Genomic DNA, 18,245 nt, shown 5'->3' with positions numbered 1-18,245 from the left:
TGTGGGAAGATGGTTTCAAAGCATGATACCTGCAATTTGGGTTATTTTACTTTGTCTGTGGTTTTGTAAATGCATATATCAAAGTAACCATGGGAGAAATGCTATGTACTTTTTATTATTATTATTAAAACCAAGGGAATTGAATTGATTTAAGCTTCCTTGAACAAATTCACTGATCCCGTTGATGCACTAATTTCCCAGACAGAAGGAGAACCAGTTTCATCTAAACCTAAGCCATACATGCAAATTATAAATAAATACAACATAAAAAGCTTCAGCATGTCTTCGAGACATTGAAATGAGATCTAGGAGCCCGAGGTTCAAGTGTAAAAGTATAATTTTGCAGGTCAAGGAAAAAAAATTTGAAGAGCAACTAGCGAAAGACAAAAAAAAAGTTAATTATTTTAAGTACATCAGAAGCAGGAAGGCTGCCAAACAATCAGTGGGGGACGTGGATGATCAAGGTGCCATAGGAGTACTCAGGGAAGACAAGTCTGTTGCAGAGAAGCTAAATTATTTTTTTGCATTGGTTTTCACTGCAGAGGAAGTCAGCGAGATCCCCACACCCGAGCCATTCGTTTTAGGTGACAAATCTGAGGAACTGTCACAGCTTGAGGTGTCAGCAGAGGTGGTTTTGAAACAAATTGATAAACTAAACAGGTCACCAGGATAAAGGGTATTCACTCTTGTAACCAGGCGCGACTCACCCCCGCGGCGCCTCCTGCTGGTTGTCCTGGGAATTAGCTCAAATTCCAGCTTGGCGCACCCTCTGCAGGCCGGTGATCTGCCTTGTTTCCTGCTACAGGCCCTGTGTCCCTCCTTGGACCCCGGTGCCCCTTTTATGTGGGGTTCTGCCCCCTGGCAGCAACCCCTTTTCCTTGGGGGTTTCCCCTCCCTGGGAACACCCCACCCTCTATCCCCACTTTGCCTCAGCGTAGGCTACTGCCAGTCATTGTCTAGCCCCACGCCCCAGGGGTTTGGACCTGCTGCCTTGGTCTACCCCCTGGGTTGCACCCTACAACCCCGGTACCTCCCGGCCTAATTCTAGGCCGCAGCCTGGGGCTTTCCAGGCAGGAGCTCCCCAGCTCCACTGCCTTTCCCCAGCCCTACTCCACGCTAAGTACCTTGTCTGGTTTTCTGCAGCCAGGCCCTTCCCTCTCTCTGAACACAGAGAGAGGAAGACTGTCTGCCCTTGGCTTCCCTGGCCTTCTTATTAGGCCCTGTTGCTCAGTTTGGGGCGTGGCCCCCAGCTGCTGCCACTTCCCCAATCAGCCCCGCCTAAAAGGCTGCTTTCTCCAGCCCCCAGCCCTTATCCAGGGGCTATTTTAACCCCTTCAGGGCTGGAGCAGAGATCCACTCTGCTACACTCTAGAGTTCTGAAGGAATTCAGATATGAAATTGCAGCACTAACTATGGAATGTAACCTATCACTTACATCAGCTTCTCTACCAGATGACTAGTGGATAGATACTGTAATGTCTTTTTTTTTTTTTTTTTAAGAGCCCGGAGGTGAACCTGGCAATTAGAAGCCTATAAGCCTAACTTCAGTACCAGGCAAATAGGTTGAAATTTATAGTAAATAACAGAATTTTCAAACACACAGATTAACACAATATGTTAGAGAACATTCAACAGCTTCTGCATAGGGAAATCATGCCTCACCCATCTATTCAAATTCTTTGAGGGGGGCAATAAACACTGATGAAGGGGATCCAGTGGATATAGTGTTCTTGGACTTTCAGAAAGGTCCCTCACCAAAGGCTCTTAAGCAAAGTAAGCAGTTATTGCATAAGAGGAGAGCTCCTCTTGTAATAACTGGTTATAGGACAGGAAACAAACGGTAGGAATAAATGGTCAGTTTTCACACCAGAGAGAGAGAATTCAACACATTTATAAATTATCCAGAATAAGGGGTAAAGAATGAGGTAGCAAAGTTAGTAGACAATACTAAATTACTCAAGATAGTTAAGTTCAAAGCCGACTGTGAAGGGGATCTCACAAAACTGGGTGACTGGGCAACAAAATGGCAGAAGAAATTCAGTGTTGACAAATGCAAAGTAATGCACATTGGAAAACATAATCCCACCTATACATAGAAAATGATGGGGTTTAAATTAGCTGTTACCACTCAGGAAAGATATTAGCATCATCTTGGATAGTTCTCTGAAAATATTTCCTTAACATGCAGCAGTCAAAAATGCTAACAGAATGTTAGGAACCATTGGCAAAAAGATAGATAAGTCAGAAAATGTCATAATGTAAATCCATGGTGCAACCACATCTTGAATAATGCATACAATCCTGGTCACCCCATCTCAGACAGTACAATTGGAAAATGTACAGAGAAGGGCAACAAAAATAATTAGGGATATGGAATAGTTTTCATGAGAGGTTAAAAGGACTGGGTGTTCAGCTTAGCTAAGAGACAATTAAGTAGGGGAGAATATGATGGAGATCTGTAAAATCATGGTGTGAGGAAAGTGACTTAAAAAGTGTTATTACCATTTCACAAAACACAAGAACCAGGGGTCAGCTGATGAAACTAATAGTCAGCAGGTTTAAAACAAACCGAAGAAAGTACTTCTCCACCAGGGCCGGCTCCAGGGGGTTTGCTGCTCTAAGCAGCTTAAAAATAAAATAAAATAAAATAAAATAAAATAAAAAAAGCAGCAATCGCGATCTGCAGCAATTCAACGGAAGGTCCTTCGCTCCGAGCGGGAGTGAGAGACCTTCCGCCAAATTGCCGCCAAATAGCTGAAAGTGCCACCCGCTCCAGAGTTGCCGCCCCAAGCACCTGCTTGATAAGCTGGTGCCTGGAGCCGACCCTGTTCTCCACACAATGCACAGTCAAGCTCTGGAACTCGTTGCCAAGGGATATTGTGAAGGCCGTAAGTATAAGTGGGTTCAAAAAAGAACTAGGTAAGTTCATGGCAGATAGCTCCATTGATGGCTATTAGCCAAGATGGTCAGGGACACAACTCCATGCTCTGGGTGTTCCTCGGTCTCCGACTGCCAGAAGCAGGGAGTGGACAAGGGGATGGATCACACAATAATTGCCCTGTTCTGTTCATTCCCTCTGAAGAATCTGGCACTGACCTCTGCTGGAAGACAGGATACTCGGCTAGATGGACCATTGGACCTAGTATGGATGTTCTCACGTTGTTCTACTCCCAGGTCTGAGTTGCTGTTTGACCCTGGCAAGTCATTTCACTTTTCTGTGTCTCAGTTTCCCCTCCTGTCCTTTGTTTGTTATATCTGCAAGTCATTGGGGCAGGAAGAGTTTCATATCTTGTGTACAGCACCGAGCAGTAGGGCCCTGAATCTTGGCTATTGCCTCTAGAGGGCTAATAATAATGGCTGTTACTGGCCCATGCTGGGACTGATATATAACTGCTCTGCTCCAGGAGGAGGAATTTGGCACCCCTGGAGCAACCTGGCATCCAGACAGCAACGCTGCTGCCTTAAAGGTCATGCAACCTGGCTAACCATCTCCAGAGAGTGGTGCAGGCTTGCAAGGGCAGCTCCCTCCATCCATTCCACCCTGTCCCCTTTAGAGGGGCAATCAGGCACTCCTCATGTGAAGTCTCTGTGCCCAGGTGAGTACAAGCACAGAGTTAGTCCCTGTGCAGGTCTCTCTTCCACACCTGCACAGCAGGCACCCATGCTCTAGCTCACCTGGGCACAAAAATAATTTAGGGCCAGATCTTCCTACCCTTACTTACATTTGGTATCACTTCTCTCCATGGCTGGTCCCATTGACTTAAATAGGCTTACCTGTGCAGCAAAGTGCTTTATGAGTAAGGGGATCAGGATCTGGTCCTTAATAGTGAATAGCCCTAAAGCTGTAGGTCTCCCAGGATACACTCATCTCTCTCACCCCAACATCTGCTGAAAGGTAGAGGGAAATAGGAAAACTTCATCATTTATGAATTAAGCAGTCCAAAAAGGACCTATGCTAGCACAGTGTGGCTCTGGCTCTGTCTGGTGGCTCGACCATGTACGGAGTTTTATGACTCTTCTTGCTGATGGAGATGATCTTTTAGCTCCAGCAGTAGAGGCACCTGCTGCTAGAGCCACAGCTCCAGAGTGCATTTCCTGCAACCAACTGCAAGGGCTGGACTTAGAGATACAAACGTATCTTAATGGGGCAGATGTGACGTGAAATTGTTTCTGGTCTGTTAGTGTTTGAAAGTGACCCAGGTCTTGGGGTGCTAGAAACCATGGGCTCAAGGTCGCCCATCCCAGGAGAGCAGTACAAAGAAAAGGATGAAGGGCATTTGGTTCTAGCCTGAGGCTGGCTGCCATAAGACAGATGTTAATAGGGAAATGATGAAACAAAGGACAGCGAGAGTTATGTACAGGCTGCATCAGGGGTGACTGCTGGGGAGAGGGTGAATGAAGAGATGATATAACTCAACACTGCATATTAACCAATGGATACCCACTAAGAGAACCGAGATAGTCTGTGGAAACATTAATTGTTTAGAAATTAATCAGTTCCACAAACTGCATGCATCTTTGTAAACGATGATCTATTATTTGTATCAGAGGGGTAGCCGTGTTAGTCTGGCTCTGTAAAAGCAGCAAAGAGTCCTGAGGCACCGTATAGACTAACAGACGTATTGGAGCATCGTGCGTGAATTTGTAGAAGTCTCAGAGATTGCTGCCCCATTCTGCTAAGTGTTGTATGCACAGATAGCAAGAGTCAATTTCTGTTAGAAAACCTTATAATCCAACTAGGCAAGACAAAGCAGAGGAGGGGAAACAGAAGCACAGATGGGAAAAGTGACTTACCCAAGGCAAAATAATGAATTCTTTTGAATGATGAAGTAGCATGCAGAGGCCCCAGTCAGAATCATGTCATATTTTGTTTGTCCAGGGCCAAAGTCTCTGCCCGAACGAGCTCATGATCTAAGGGCTAGATTGTGCATCAGACTACATACTCATGCAGGCGTGTAAAGGAAAAAGAAGAAACCCCTCCTATCCTAGCACAACTGATCAAACCTGGATCTAGGTGCAAAGATGCAGGTGGGCAGGAAGTGGATGGAAGGGAGTGTATGCACCAGTCAGTACAGGTGAGTCAGCACGGGTTGTATAATAATTCACTTCTGCTATAGGTCAGTGGCCAACTCCTCACCCAGAACAAGAGAGAAACAGGAAGCAAACTATACCCCTGTTGACTTCAGTGCCAATTGACAGCAGCTGAAGAGCCAGCCCTCTGTTGTGATAAGGGACCTGAATGCCTTCACATGCACAGTATGCTCTTTGGAAGATTAGTTAGGAGCCACTAAGAAAACCCTCCCCCAAGTAGTTCTAACTGTCATGGCCACACTAGCCATTCCCATGCAGGTGAAGAAATTGGCAAAGGCCTTTGAAATGCACAGATGATTGGTACTGCCATGTGCATGACTTGCCTTTATGCAGCAACTGCAGAATTCCCCCTCTTTAAAAAGGGCGAAATGCAGCTGACAAAGGGAAGTGTCCAGTTCTTAATATAGCACCTAAAGGAATCTAGCCTCTAATTTGGTTCTGTGTAAAGATCTGTTCCCTGCAGGGCTGGACTGGGCAGGCCATCAGGGAGCCTGCTGCAACTCCCAGCTTCTTGTCCTAAACAGTTGCAGTCCCAGCATAGGTTACAGCAGCCTAGAGGCTACTTTAACTTACACCATCTGGTAATGATCCCCAGACACCATCCATCACCTGACAATTGGCAGATTGCAATGAGGCTCTGGTTATGCTCCTGCCTGCCTCCCTCCCATCCCCTTTTCCATTTCAGTCTGCAGGAGGGGTGGGGTGCCTTTGCAATGCCTTATATATGCCAGCATCAGTCGATCAGTTGCACAAAGGTTAAGGTAGATGAGCTGACCGCTCAGTGATGGAGTACAGGATAGTCATCACCAGTAAGAGAATCTCTGCTCCTGAGTGCAACTTAAACAGGTTTGTAAAATGCCATTATAATTTAGGAGAAAAATGGATTAATAGCATTTAGAATGGGGTCATCAGCTGCCTTGGGAAATGTACCTTAACCTTTGATAAGTGACATTTACTTGCCTGAGTGAGGGCTTAAGGTGGCTGGCCTTGTTAACCTGCACCACGGTGTGGAAGATGTGAGTGATCCCTAAAGAGCCTAGGGAAATTATATTGGTTTACCCAAACAAGAAGGTTGCACAGAAACAAACAATTGTATTTTCTAAGAGTTGCGTAGAGTTTGCTAAAGCCCATCAAAAACAGAAAGATTTCCACTGGGCTTTGGAACAGGTCCTCAGTCAAAGTCAGTGGCCAACATCCTCAAACGCAGGTGCCTAAAGTCAGATACACTAATATTCAGAGGTTCTGAGCGCCCATACGTCCTCTTGATTTTAGTGGGAGTTCAGGGTGCTCTGAGAATCAGGCACTTGATTTCAGTGCCTAACTTTAGGCACTGAACTTTGAACATTCCCCTAAGGGCTGTATACACCCACAGACGGCAGTGAGACAGTATACCAGACACCTTGCCCCTGTACGTGGCCCAGACCACTGCAGCATACAGCTAGATCTCAAGGAAAGCGAGAATCCTACACTGCATCTCTACCAGCTGGAAAGTCACTTTGCAGAGGGGAATCACTGGGTGCCCTGTTAAGTCAGTTTCATGTTCCCTTTGTGCTTTGGAAGTCTGAGCTTTAGAAGTCTGATGTTTGCACACACACCTCACATATTTCTGACAAGCTGAGAAAATATCACTGAAATACAGCTTGTTGAACTTTTCAGTAATTAATGATGTTGTAAGTGGATCCTTCAAAGAAGTCACATACTTGTTGAGCTCAAGGTAGAATATCATTAAGAGACTAAATCTTGGGTTTTCATTTCAAGTGAGCCATGGAGAATTAATCTTACCTTTTTTTTCCCTTCGTTGTGTTAGCTAATTCTCTCCCCCTTCAAGGACTGGGAAAACCAGTCAATAAGTGACATTGGGCATCTTTAATTTGACACCAGGATATCAATTATATCACGCTTACTGATTGGCCACCTCCATTCTCGCTCTCATTATCTGGAAACGATTTAAGGGCATGTTATGCTAGGCACTAAGTTGTGTTTGGTGACCAAGCACTCATCAATTTTCTGGGGCATGTCATACGGGCATCCAAGATCTCCTCTAATGCAAGACTTTGGCTAACTGTGGCTTGAGTTGACCACAAAAAAAGAGGGCAAAGGTCAGAACCTTAGGTGGTGGTTCTCATGGAATCCAGAAGACCATGGAAATCCTCATCCAAAACTAAGTTTAATTTAACTCTACTCCTCTGCATGCAAAAAGCCCAAGATGGTCCTGGAGTGGCTTTTATCCATGTAGAATGCAGCAAGCTAGCTAAAGCCATCCCTTTAAAGGCCTACTACTGGCATCTAGTCCAGTGAGAACATCTACATTTCGGCTAGAACAGGGGTCGGCAACCTTTCAGAAGTGGTATGCCGAGTCTTCATTTAGTCACTCTGATTTAAGGTTTCGCGTGCCAGTAATACATTTTAATGTTTATGGAAGGTCTCTTTCTATAAGTCTATAATATATAACTAAACTATTGTTGTATGTAAAGTAAATAAGGTTTTTAAAAATGTTTAAGAAGCTTCATTTAAAATTAAAATGCAGAGCCCCCTGGACCAGTGGCCAGGACCCGCAGTGTGAGTGCCATTGAAAATCAGCTCACGTGCCATAGGTTGCCTACCTCTGGGCTAGAAGATGAAGTCAAAAGCAAAATCCAAAAAAAGGAGGAAAAGTTTTGGATTCCAAATTAGGACACTGTCAGTCTTTGCTTATGACTCCACAGTATTGCCAGGGGGGGGAAAAATTCTTTCCCATTTACAGCTACTGTGTAATGTCTTTTATAACCCCATTGATTTCAATGGAACAGAACAGATTCCCCAGGGTCATAGCATTTACGAGAGTTGAGGAGCCATTCCTATGAGCCCACTTGTAGAGTCTGGAATTACTCAGCATAAGGACAATAGGATCTTGCTCTAAATGTGCATTTTTGTTAATCATGGGATTTCCTGAGCAGAAAAACTGGCAGAATAGAGACAAGAGACAAACCAAATAGACTTACTTTTGAAGAGTGAAAACACACTTTTATGCTCGCCTCAGAGGGAGAGTCACTTGAATATAGAGAAGAGCTCTCTGGAGGCAGAGAGAGAGAGAGTTGAAGAGAGCTGCAATTTGAAAGAAGGAGAGAGATGTGTATTACTTTTAACAGATTAAATGCCAGGTAAATAGTATTTCATAACAAAGCAAAGTGGTTGAAATACTTTTTTTTTTTAAGTTAAAGTGTGAATCTTTGTAGGAGAGTACAAGGACTATATCTAAGGAGAAACCCAGTGCTAAGCTAACAACACGATTACAGCAGAGCACAAGTTAACATAGAAGAGAAAGACATGGAGAAAACACACACACCCCTCAAGACTGACAGTTATACAGAGGGACGCACATTGTGCTCAGATGCACGTGGGCATTTAGGAGCTGTGTGCATTTTGCAGCAAATGTCCAATGATAGATTAAGGCTTTTCATTCCTACAGGAGAAGTATAAATTTGGGAAGATCACCTTGAAAATATGAGCATCGTTGTGGCCCTTACTGCCAGCAGCAAATAATTTCAGTTAAAGAAGCAGAGGCCTTTCTATTTATTGCTGGGTTCAGAATGGCCGGAGAATTAGCAGGCAGAGCAGATCTTTCATGTGCTTCAAAAGCAAGATATAAAGTATCTTGACGGTCACCCTTTCCTTCATACTGTCAGATAAGAATGGATGGGAGGAAAAACTGCTCAGATGTTACTGAGATGCCCAATGGACACTATAGGCCAGAGGTAGGCAACCTATGGCATGCATGCCAAAGACGGCACACAAGCTGATTTTCAGTGGCACTCACACTGCCTGGGTCCTGGTCACCGGTCTGGACGGCTCTGCGTTTTAATTTAATTTTAATTGAAGCTTCTCAAAAGTTTTAAGAACCTTATTTACTTTACATACAACAACAGTTTAGTTATAGATTATAGACTTATAGAAAGAGGCCTTCTAAAAACATTAAAATGTATTACTGGCACGCAAAACCTTAAATTACAGCGAATAATTGAAGACTCAGCACAGCACTTCTGAAAGGTCGCCCTGCCATAGGCAAATAGAGACCATATCCTCCTCAGTACCACTTTCTCAGCTGGTGAGAATCAGCATCTCCCACTGACTTTCTTTTGGAAATGGAGATATAGATTGGGAGATGTCTGGGAAAGTTTTAAAGAACCATTCACTAAACTATTGTCCATTTGTGTTTATAATTTTTCTTTCACTTCCCAATAGATATAACAGGACCAATCCTCAGCTGGTAAAACCAGTGTAGCCCCATTGATTACCATGCCCTTTTGACCAGTTGAGCATCCAACTCATTACATGTAAGACACATTTCAAAATCAAATCTTCACAAAGGTGAAGAAACCTCACCCATGGGTAAGAGGATGCTATTAAGATTGACATGCTCAATATTTATGCCACCCTTAGCAGGGCAGAACCTCAGCTGGTGTAAATCATAGAATCACAGGGTTAAAAAGGGACCGTGAGGGTCAAGTCTAACCCCCTGCCAAAATGCAGGACTTGTTGTGTCTAAACCGTCCAAGACAGTTGGGAAAGCTCCATTTAAATTAATGGAGATTCACCCATTTCCAAGAGCTGAGGATCTGCCCCAATACCTTGTTTAAACTTAGTTCTGATCCTGACCGATCTCTCCATCCACTAGCAGGAGAGCTGCAGCATTAGGAAGATATCAGATACTCTACTACTCCCTTTCTCCTTTAGGAAACAGCAACAGATCCAGGCTACAAGGTTGGGGTGCAATCACAGGTGTTCAAGTGGGCATATGTCAGTATTGTCCCACCTGCCTACACTAAAGGGAAACAGGTGCAGTCCTCAGCATGGAGGAATGGGATGTGCATGACAGAGGGATCACTCACACACACACCCCCCCCCAAACCATAGGTTTGCCAGCTTTGACATGACCCTTTAAAGGCTGCTTCCCCATTGTAAACATTCTTCAATATTCTGAATCTATTTGGAGACAACTTTGTTTATATCTCAAACCCAGGGCCAGCTGTTCAGCTGGTGGAAACAAGTGTAAGTGGGACACTGCTGAATTACTAGCTAAGGAACTGGCCAATCAGCCACATGCTCATGGGGGCAGGGACTATCTTTTTGTTCTGTATTTGTGCGGAACCTCGCAAAACTGGGTGCTGGGCCATGGCTGGAGCTGGGAGTATGGGCTGGATGCTATGCTGGTGTCGCTCAGCATAGCTCCAGTGCAGTCAATTACACTAGCTGAAGATCTGCCTTAAAGATCATGTTTTCACACAATAATCCCTAGATGTAATACAGAGAATATACATGAGACATAACCAGAAGGGACTCAAAAATGCTGCACTCACAGGTGATACAGGATAATCTCCCACTGGGAGTTTTGGTTTCACAGGAGTGCAGGATCTGCTCTTAACAATATTTTAAGATTTTCCATGAGGCATCAGTAAATCTTAAGCATATGAACTCACTGTGACAGCCTAACAAGGGAATATTAAGACTACTAAATTAACTAATCTACTGCCTTTAGTTAAGAAGATCACTAAAAGCAGTGATCAAATAGATTCCTGTCTAATCCCCATGAACAACGGAGATTCACTGACAGCCTTCATTTTACTTGGAATGTTAAAAGGATTAACAAATACTGTGGCATAAATAACACTTGACCAAATAAGACTTGACCAAGAGAGAGCCCATAGAGAAGAAACCATGGTCTTGTGGTTTAGTGTTGTATTGGAACTCAGAAAACTGGGGGTTCAATTCTCAGTCTTCCCACAGGCTCACTTTGTGACCTTAGTCAAGTTACTTCAACTCTTTACTTCAGTTTCCCATCTGTGAAAAAGGGATAAGACAACACTCTTGCAATGCACGAAAAAAAAAGATTAAAAATCCACTGATGACAGAGGGAATATAAATACATAGAGGCAGATAGTCAAGGCCAGGTGTAGATCACCATAAATCAGCTGCTGGAAATCACCATAATTCTATTGATTTCAATGAAGTTATGCCAATTTACACTACCTGAGACCCTCAGAGGTTGTTTTGGTCACGTCTATTATCTCACTTGCCAGTGAAATGCAGGTTTCAGAAATGATTCTGAAATACCATATAGCATGTTGCTGAAAATGGTTATGAGTTAGATCAACCTTTTGTACTTTCTCTCTCTTCTGAGATGCATCAGAAATGTCAATTAGCATCTGGTTAGAGTCAGCAGGGACCCTCAGAGCAGCCAGAATGAAAAACATCCCTCACCCAGGAAAACAATGAGAGTCAAAGGGTGCCAGATATGATCTCAAAGCTGACCTACAAGAAATGGGCACCATAGTTGCAGAGACATGTGGCATACAGCTCCTGAGTGTGAGAACTGCACGCTTGATATATACAGATTGGAAATGTCATACTGCTGGCACTAGGAGAGCCTAGCAAATGACTAAGCAAAATGACAAAAGCAACTATGTTCTTCTTTCGGTATAAAATAGCACTCAAGAGAAAGCGTTAAATTCCTTTGTATTTCAAGCTCTCAAGCCCAGATCCTCCCCACTCCCCAACACCTTACAGTTAAGGCTGTATTCCCTAGCAACCAATCATAGAAGACTAAAGAAGTCACCAGTTAAGGCAATGTTACCATCCAGACTAGCTAGGTGTGAGGGTACCAGGCTCCTAAAATAACCAGGGGGTCAGTTTTAGATCCCATTGTTCCACAAAGGATGTCAGAATTCGGTCCGGCTTTAAAGTTTCATTCTCATAACCTTGCATGTCCCTTGCATGTGTGCGTTATGGTATGATCTTCAGTTCCATGAGCAGAGACTAGTTCTCAAATACAAGTACAGCATTTTTTTCTACAATCTCCTGCTAAAACTTGTCTGTGAATGTAGCCAAAGGTCATACGAAATCTGTGTACACTCAACTTTTAATTTTCTAATTATGTGACCAAATATTCAAACATGGGCTACTAACTCCATATTATCAGATGGGTGGCCGTGTTAGTCTGTAGCCACAAAAACAATGAGGAGTCTGGTGGCACCTTAAAGAGACTAACAACTTTATTTGGGCATAAGCTTTCGCGGGTGTAAAACCCCATTTCTTCAGATGCATGGAATGAAAAGTACAGATACAGGCATAAATATACTGGCATGTGAAGAAAAAGGAGTTACTTTACAAGTGGAGAACGAGTGCTGACAAGGCCAATTCAGTCAGAGTGGATGTGGTCCACTGCCAATATTTGATTAGGCACTTCAATAAATAGGTACTTGACTTTAACAAGAGCTGTGAGTCTCAGTACCTTTAAAAAAAACACTTTTTTTTTAGTTTTGCATTTTAATTGTGTCCTTTTAATACTCACTTGTTTCCTACTGTAACAGGGTCAGGCCAGATGGCTACAAGAGAGTTGTCAAAGGTAGATACATTAGCTCCAGGTTAAGCAGGTCCCTTTTCCCTGGGTAAGATAACAGGGACTATTCCAGAACACTCAGGAACTTTCTAGAACTAATTCAGGCAGGCAGGCTAATTAGGACACCTATAGCCAATTCGGAACTTATTAGAATTAATTAAGGCTAATCAGGATAGCTGGTATAAAAAGGCTCTCACTCCAGTTAGTGGTGTGTGCGTAAGGAGCTGAGAGTGAGAGGCTGTGCTGCTGGAGGACTGAGAAGTACAAGTGTTATCAGACATCAGGAGGAAGGTCCTGTGGTGAGGACAAAGAAGGTGTTGGGAGGAGGCCATGCGGAAGTAGCCCAGGGAGTTGTAGCTGTCGTGTAGCTGTTCCAGAAGGCACTCTAGACAACTGCAGTCCACAGGGCCCTGGGCTGGAACCTGGGGTAAAGAGCTGTCCCAAGTTCTCCCCAAAACCTCTCAATTCCTGATCCCACACAGGAAGATCTCTGAGGCTAGCAAAATCCGCCAATAAGCACAGGACCCACCAAGGTAGAGGAGGAACTTTATCACACTACACATTGATAAATAAAACTATAAAATGGGTCTTCTACCATGTTCTAAACATGGTTAGAACCTGTTAAATAATAGATCAAGTGATTTTGCAAAAAACAGATTTTCAGAAGAGCTCAGGTTTCATTTAGTTATCCACATTTGTAATAAGAGTAAGAAGTGACCACACAAGCTAAAAGTAGAAGTTAATAGTCGTTCCTTCCCCAAAGCACATGTAAATGTAAGTGCCTAGTACTGTGGAAAGCATAGCTGCTATGTTCTCTATTAAAGCAGTGATTGGGAACTGGATACTGTGAAATTTCAGAAACTGCTATTGATCTGAGACTGGGCAATAGAAACCAACATGCAGAAGTAATCATGTATACTAATCTATACAGATTCTAATTTTATTGCTAGACATAATTTACTTACATTCATGCAGATCCAGAGATTTAATGGAATGAAAATTCCCTGGGAAAAAAAGTCAAGAAGGATCAGTTAATATTAGCTGCCGACCAGTTTCTACAGGAAATACTAATGACATATCATGGAGGGTACGGGGAAGGCGAAAAGTTGTTCTAAAAGTTCAGCCTTGAGAAATGTGGAAATTAGTATAGCTAGTAGAACTGGAGAAAGAGGGTCATGGTTTCATGAAAGACCCAGTTTAGCACAACACCAGGACTCAGCAATGTAAGCTGGGTCACAGGCTGCTTGCACTCAATACAAAATAGGATTTTCATTGTGCTCCATGCAGATCTCTTACCTGCAAGAGTGCCTGCCTGCTGCATCATTTATAGCAAATGGAACAGTGTAGCACTGCAGACTCACCCCTGCAGCATCTCCTGCTGGTCATCTCAGGGAATTAGTTCTCCAGCCATTGGAGTGCCCTCTGCAGGCTGGTATCCCACTACCGCTTGGCCCCCTTGTCCCTCCCGAACCCAGTGTCCTGTTATCTGGGGGCACTGCCCCCTGGTAGGAACTCCTCAGTCTTAGGGTCTCTCCCCTGCCTGGGGAACCCCCACCCACTATTCCCACCTCACTTCAGTATACAGCTACTGCCAGTCATTGTCTAGCCCCACGCCCTGGGGCAGACTGCAGTATCAGCCTACTCATCACTGGCAAGGAGGGTTTGGACCTGCTGCCTTGCCCTATCCCTGGGCTGCCCTCTGCAACCCCCAGTACCTGTTAGCCCAATGCTAGGCCGCAGCCTGGGGCTTTCCAGGCTGGAGCTCCCCAGCTCCTCTGCCTTTCCCCAGCCCTGCTCCACTCAGGTACCCTGTCTCTAACTCCCTGCAGCCAGGCTTATCTCCCTCTACAGCCAGAGAAACTGCTGAGCTCCTGGTTCCCAGCCTTTTATATAGGGCCAGCTGAGGCCTGATTGGGGTGTGGCCCAGCTGTGGCTACTTCCCCAATCAGCCTAGAAGCTTTTTCCCCTGCCACAGCCCTCTCCCAGGGCTGTCTTTAAAACCCTCAGGGCAGGAGTGGGTGACCACCCCGCTACAAACAGATATTACTTACCTGACCACCCCCCCCCAAAAAAAAAAAAGAAAGCATCAGAAAAGGTGTGGCTCTTTCATCCCATTTCTCCAGCTGCTATAAGAGCAAGGACTAGGCCATAGGCCAGTATGGGCTTGGAGAGCTGCACTCCACAATGGAAGAGGTCTTTGTGTCATTCCCCTTCTACTGCTGTCTCCATGTGGATAAGCATTGAAGGGAGCCAAAGTGAGTCCCATACAAGCCTGCTTGGCAATAAACATTGGTGGGACAGAGGAGAAAAGTCCTTTAGTGCACATCAGGGAGCTACAGACATAAACCAAGGCTCTACTGATGACTTTGTTTAGCCTGGGATATTCAAAGGGATCTGAGTGAGTTAGGCACCCAACCCCCATTGGCTGAGGATCTGGCACTCACTGAGAGGGGTGGGCTAACTCCCTTTGCAATGGGAGCAGTGTTAGGCCAACACAGCCTGTCTGAAAATCCCACCTGACATTTAGAAGAACCACAAAGTTGCCCCCATTCGCCTATTGATAAGTAATAAAAAAACCCAACTTTGAGCTCATCAGAATTCACCAGGCAGAATAAAACTCTTGAAAAATGTGACCATGCTACTGAAAACCCCTAAAGAAAACATTCAGCTCTCCAGGTTTTACTTGGCCCAAATGAGAAGCACATCTACACACAAAGATCTATTCTAGATTAGGAAAGGTACATGAACAGGACTTGCCAACTCATAAGTCTGCTCAGCCTCCAGCAGGCCTGAGTCCAACACCCGCTCAGCCTCCAGCAGGCCTGAGTCCAACACCCCTGAACGGCTAGTCTCTAAGGTTTCACACAACAGTCACGCACTGGTTCTTAAAACAAAGAAAGAACAGTTTGATGGAGGGCAGCATAACTTTCAGCGGTCTGATTGTGGGAGTCAGCTCAGTCCAGTCCAGCCACTTCTTCAGCAGACTTCAGACATCCTCATGGCTTACTGGGTTATGCAGTTAGTGCAGGGGTTCTCAAACTGGGGGTTGGGACCTCTCAGGGGGTCACGAGGTTATTACATGGGTGGTCGCGAGCTGTCAGCCTCCACCCCAAACCCTGCTTTGCCTTCAGCATTTATCATCGTGTTAAATATATAAAAAAGTGTTTTTAATGTATGGGGGGGGGTTGCTGTGTGAAAAGGGTCACCAGTACAGAAGTCTGAGTTAGTGTAACACAGCCAGCCAGCACCACAGTGCCCCTTGTGGCCAGGGTGCCCTTGCACTACCCTGCTCCGTTTCCCCCACTCTTTGGAGCTCTAAGAACTCACTCAGTTCAAGGGTAGTTCAGTCAAATCCCTTCTCGGAGTTCCATTTACTGGGGCTATCTCTGCCCACTGGCCTGCTAGACCCCAAGCAGTTCAGGGTCTTTCCTGAATAACCCACAATAAGACAAAAGACAAACTCTCACAGCCTTCATCCCAGCTGCCCTTTCGAGTCCTTGCCATCTGGTCCAGGTCTCTTTGAGGCCTCCCTGCCTGCAGGACTTTCTCCCACCCTTTCCTGTTCCTGCAGCTTTCTTCCCTGCTGACTCAGAGCCCTCTTGCTCCCTAATGTAGCTACAGACATAAGGGCAGTCTCCTGGGCCTTCTCCCTTTACTGCAACTTCCAGTTCCTTTTATATTGAAACCACCTCTCAAAGGGAAGCTCATCCTGTAGTCAGGGCTGGCTTAGCCCCAGGTTTTCCAGCCCACCGGACAAGCCGCCCTGTTACAGTAACTATCAATACATAGGGATTGTAGAATGCTGGTATTGTAACTGAAGATCTTCCCTCCCATGTGCAAGAGTGTAGAATAAATAGTTGAAGCAAATGTGATATGTACATGAATCCATACTTTGGAATGGGACTACTTGGAATCACTCAGACAGTGATGCCCAGAAAAAGGATGAATCTTAGATAGTTTTTTTGACTGTTATCTCTTTATTATGGCAGTGTGTACAGGCCCCAGCTGAGATTGGGACCCAGTTGTGTGAAGTGCTGAACGTACATGTAACAAGAGACAGTTGCCGTCCAGAAGAAAGTACAAGCTGAACATATGATACAGACAGAGGCTGGAAGAATGAAAGTGCTGTTGACCCCATTTTACAGATGAGGGCTTGAGACACAGAGGTATTAAGTGATTTTCCCAAGGTCACATAGGCAGTCTGTGACAGAGCCAGGAATTACACTTGTGTCTCCTGAGTTCCAGCCAGTGCCTTATCCACAAAGCCATCCTTCCTGTTTGCATAAATGCAGTTGCCACCCAACTAGCCATATAGTCAGATGAGGCCAGATTAATAATAATAATAATTAATAATAATAATATAATACATTGTAAATCGAAGCACTCAAAAAAATCACTAGTTAGGTCTCATAAAGTCAACCTAAAAATTAAATGATTTTAAAAATAACCAGTACTGGCTTCTTTTTATTTGCCATCTGGCATTTGAGTCTTGAGGGGTCATTTTTTCAAGCTTTTCCCCACAGCCAGGAGGGCTAGAACATTATTATTGTTAAATGAAAGCTGAGATGCTGACATAATCACCTGACTCCAGCAGCTGGGCCTTTAAGAGAAACACCAAATATCACAAGACTTGCAATAAAATCAAGAAAGCTGGAAACACTGGATGAGCTCTGTACCCAGTAACACCCATTTAAACTCCGAAGTGGCCAAATTTCCTAAAAGATCTTTGGATAATTTGGCCATTTGACTTAGGTGGCTGATTAGGAGCTGAAACCCAGAGCTAGGCACATAAATATCTTTGAGGACCTGGGTCAGAGCTCTTTCACATATTTGGTCTAAGCTGTGAGTGCTGAGTACTTCAGGAAATCAGGCCTTCAGTGTTTAAAAAGAACCAGTTGCGACCACGGTAAGGAGCAGAGACCTGACCTATTTTTGTTCTTTAGCAGGGGAAAAGCTACTGACCTCTTTGGTAAAGCACTGTGCCGTACTGATGAAAATTGCTATCTAAAAGGTAGGTATTACTCATGAGAGTAATTTCAGGACTTCAGCATTATTTTCACAGGTAAATAGCCTTACTAATTACAAAGTTTCAAACCACTTTTCTAGCTAACATCCCAGGACTCTGCTTTGCGTTTCTGGATGACTGCCTCCCAGATTGTCTGGTGAAATATTCCATATTATCCTATTAGCTAGTGGCTTGCTCAGAACAAAGCTGTAATATGCTGAAATTCAATACCCAGCGGCCACAACCGTAATAAACTTTCTTTAAACAAGTAATCGTGTTTTAAAAGGCCCCTGAGCAAACCTCTTATTTCATCTGGACTGGGGCCCTAGATTTAGGTTAGTATTTTGCATAGCATTCATGGAAACACACCAAGGCTCCGATTTACAAAGAGTTCTATGGGACTTCGGTGCTCAGACCCCCACTGAAATCCCAGTCCAAAATATTGGCTCAGCAACCTGAGTTTCCTGATGCTGTGAAATGTTTTGTGCAGTTTTTGTAATTACACCAGAATTTAGACTGTTCAGAATGGAAAAGCATTTCAGGACAAGATTTGCCTCCATTCTCCATAGGGCAAGTGGAAGTGTCCCACTGAAACTAATGGAATTTATGCAGAAATATCATGACAGTAATACATCCCTGCATTAGGAAATGTGCTATCCGGCAAAAGAGAATAATTACTATGTCTCTGAAAGCATTTTGAAAGATTCCCTGGATGTTAAGTGAAGCTATTAACTTCTGCATATGCTAAAACATCCTGGCATGGCAATACTCCCA

This window comes from Gopherus evgoodei, chromosome 5, assembly GCF_007399415.2.
Source record: "Gopherus evgoodei ecotype Sinaloan lineage chromosome 5, rGopEvg1_v1.p, whole genome shotgun sequence".
NCBI lineage: Eukaryota > Metazoa > Chordata > Testudines > Testudinidae > Gopherus > Gopherus evgoodei.
The sequence above is the reverse complement of the archived record's forward strand: the minus strand, read 5'-3'. Positions refer to the sequence as shown.